Source organism: Octodon degus, unplaced genomic scaffold (assembly GCF_000260255.1).
Source record: "Octodon degus isolate 3935 unplaced genomic scaffold, OctDeg1.0 scaffold00052, whole genome shotgun sequence".
NCBI classification, from domain to species: Eukaryota; Metazoa; Chordata; class Mammalia; order Rodentia; family Octodontidae; genus Octodon; species Octodon degus.
Window position 1 is genome coordinate 1,521,259 of NW_004524628.1, and position 3,992 is coordinate 1,525,250.

Sequence of the window (3,992 nt, forward strand, 5' to 3'; positions counted from 1 at the left end):
TTTTTTTTTTTGGTTTGGTTTTATTTATTTATTTGTCTCCCACAAGGACACTAATGCTCCATCAAAAAGTCGTAGCTGCAGCCATGGTTGGGAGCACACATTTGCAATCCCAGGACTCTTGGAGACAGAGGCAGGAGCATTGTGAGTTCGAGCCAGCCCAACTTGGGCAACTTGGTGAGATCCTATTTCAAAATAAAATATTTTTAAGTAGGGGTGGGGCTGAGAATACAGCTCAGTGTGAAGACCTCAGTACCCAGCCCCCCAAAAAAGGCAAAAAAAAAAAAAAGTAGCTGCCGAATTAGTTTGCAGACACCACACAAATATACATGCGTTACACACACACACACACACACACACACACACACACACAAATATATGTTGCAACTCCATGTCAAGGGGTTGAAAAAAAGGGGGAAATTCTAAGGTGTGTTGGCCCCTTATAGGACAGAGTTCAGTTTGTCGGGTCTTACCAAGGATCAGGCTTTGATAATCGAACAATGGTAGCAACTATATCGGGTCTCTCTAGCTCTTAGCCACTCAGGTCAGGAAAAAGAGGGATTCAAATTGCTGTGGTGTATGCCTGAAATCCCAGATATTCAGGGGGATGAGGCAGGTCACAGGTGCAAGGCCAGCCACTTAGTGAGACACTGTCTTGTGACAAAAAAAAAAGCAAAGGGCTGGGGATGTAGCTCAGCACCAGAGTTCTTGCTTAGCATGCGCAGGCCCCTAGGTTCAATTCACAATACAGGGAAAACAAATTCTAGCCTTTGTGTATTTACTTACATATTTGGCAGGCAAATGTACACACTGTCAAGCCCCATAGGCTATAAGCCTCTTACCAAAGAAGATGAAAACATCTTATTTGCCAACTGCATGGATACTTTCAAACAAAACATTGCTAAAAGGAATGTGATTTACTTCCCTGTGAGACTGAGGTTTTCAATGTCTATTTTGATCAGTTTTTCCATTCTCTCAAGATGTGCAGAGGCGTTTAATGAGGTTTATCTCATGAAACTCATCTGACTCTGGTCTGCTCTCATCAAACTCTTGTTACATTGGTTCCTGCTATTAGTTAGGTGTGATTCCACCGTGTTAAACAGCTTCTCTACAAAAGCCCTGAGCACGGAACACCTAAGATTTCTGGGCCAGCCAGACAGCTCAGTGGACTAAAGTGCGCACTAGGCAGAGCACAGCAGCCAGGGCCCCCGAGGTGCGCTGAGACGGCAATTGAGACTAGGTATGGTGTCGCGCACCTGTAAACCCAGCGCTTGGGAGGCTGAAAACAGGAGGATCACTATGAGTCTGACCTACGTAGTGAAACCCTGTAGACCCTGTACTAAATACATTAAAACAAAATATTTCTGGTTTCACTATGACATATGGGAAAAGGAGCTGGGAATGGTGGCACACGCCTGTAACCTCAGCACTAAGGAGGCTGAGGCAGGAGGATCGCTATGAGTTTGAGGCCAGCCTGGCAGCCTCCATAGTGAGTTCAAGGCCAGCCTGAATTACCTAGTGAGATCCTGTCTCAGAAAACAAAACAAAAAAAGGAAGAGAAAGAAGAGAAAGAGGAGAAATGAGTGTCAGTTTAAATAAATAATGTAATTTCTATTTGAATTAACACTATTATATTTATGTTGTTGTCCTTCCTGGTCCTTTGCTTAGGCATCTCATGCAGGTAGCTCGAGGCTATACACGCTTCCCGCTTCCCTGGGCCCTGCTTTCTGGGGCTGGAGCTCAGCTTGTGAGGGATGCTGGGAGCTGTCTTGCTTCTGCTTTCGGATCTGCAGCCACTGTGCTACTGTCAGCAGCTTCTCCAGGGAAATGTGGGTCAGCTCGGGACTGTGGTCTCTCGCACTCTTCAGTAAGGGCCGCCCAGGGGCTACACCTGGGTCTCTGGGCTTGGGAGCCTCCGGGAAGGGGGCTCCTCCTGCCACAAACCTGTCCACACTGCGTTGCCATGTGCTGCTTCTCAATGCTTCCCAGAGGCTTCTCCTTGGGGTCAGCAGCACTCATTAAGTTCTGACCCTTTGAGAAGAGAGGGATTCAGATTATCTGGTTGTGATATGGTACCGCCTCACTGGAAAATTCTCTTGGAGAGCGGTGGGGGGAGACCCTTAGGCTTCCAAGACACTGCTAATTCTGTCTCTAGGGACTTAAGAGTGGTTTCAAAATCTTTCAGACCTTATTTGCAAGCAAGTTAATGTTGTAAAACACAGTCAAGCAAAGATGAGGAATTCTACCATAGCAGTGATTCTTACTTGGCCACATATTTGACATAAAAATTGTTACTTTTTAAAAATAGCAAAAAATAAAAATACCAATGTATGGATGCCATCCAGAAAGATTTTAATTTATTGGTCTATACGTGGCCTGCACATCAAGACTTTCCCTTAAAAAAACATTATTTAACGATCTACTTTGCCGTCCTGGACACTGAACCCAGGGTACTCTACAAGTGACCTATATCTCCAGCCCTCTTTTTATTTTGAGACACAGCCCTTCTAAGTCACTCCTTTGCCCAGGTTGGGCTCAAACCTGTGACCTTCCTGCCTCAGCTTCTCAAGTGGCTGGGTCTGCAGGTGCGTACCACCACGCCCAGTGAACAGGACTTTCTGAAAGCAACATACTCTGGTAGAAGCCAGCGAATTTCCTTTAAGATCATACTTTCCTTAAAGAATCTGACTTCTATTTTCATCTTTCTGTCTGAAATTGTTCAGTGGCACCAGCAACTAGGAGATCACCTAGAAAATGCTGACTGGGACATAATTATTACAATGATTTTGTGTCTTTCAACCAAGTCAGTATGTTCAACAGCAAGCACAAAACGCTCCAGCACAGCATGCAGGGCGCGGAGGGCGGAATGGAGCCCCTCAGCGATGTCCCCTCCTCCCTCACCTGTTCACACCCCACTCCGGTGACTGATGTGTTCTTCCTCAGAATCCTGAGTGCCTTTAGCTCACACAGCGACGTCAGCCTCTGTCCATATCCCCAACACTGCTGCGTGTCCCCAGCAACCCCCCAGCTACACTTCCCGTCCGCCACCTCGGGCTGGCCTCCTTGAAAGATTTCTTGCTCTCTCACCATCTCTGCCAGGGTGGCTGTTGTGGAGTGGGGGGAGGGAGGGGCAGCAGCTGTGCCAGGCAGGAAAGGCGGCTGGGATGGTGGTGGAGGCTGCCACTGAGGCAGTGGACAGCCTGATGCAATGGCGGCAGCTGGGGCAAGGCCTGGTGGCGGGGAGGGTACCTCCCACTGAAGTGAAGCCAGGGCATGACAGGAAGGCAGGCAGCTGCTCTTGCAGGCCAACGCTCTCCTCCACGGCCCACCCTGCCTGTCTGCACCTGGTCTTCAAGGAGCCCTCAGCCCAATGACTGTGGGGCGTGCGTAGCAACCCTCAGCGCATCCTCAGCGTTCCATCACGGTCCAGGGTTCCCTGAAGAGCTAAGCCGTGGCCCACAGAGGTCATTCGCTTAAGGTCTATCTGCTGCTTGCTTTCTGTCTCACGTCCCGCTGTCCCACCCATGCTTTCTGGGACTGTCTCCCAACTTCTTGTCCGTGGTCCTAAGCTGAGATGATGCCTCATGAGGTAGGCATTAGGTTTCAAGCGCGTGCAGCGCTGAGCATATGCCAAGCCGGGACACCTAAGCAGCTTCAAAAGAAGGAAAACATATAAAACATGTTCTTAAACCCATTGCAATAGGCAAAATAAGTAGAAAAATGCCCCATATGTTTAGAAATTGAGATATAATTTTAAATTTCTAAATAATCTAAGATTAACGAAGACAAAATAGACAGCTGTGCTTTAAGAAAAATTGTAATGAACATATCAGAAAAAGACTGAAAACTAGTGAGATAATTTTAATTTCAGGGGCTGGGGAGATAGCTCGGTGGTCTAAGTGCCTGCCTGGCAAACCCAAGGACCCGGGTTCAATCACTCCTGGCGCACTATGCCAGCCACCAAAACCTGGTGTGGTGGTGCATGCCTGTAATCC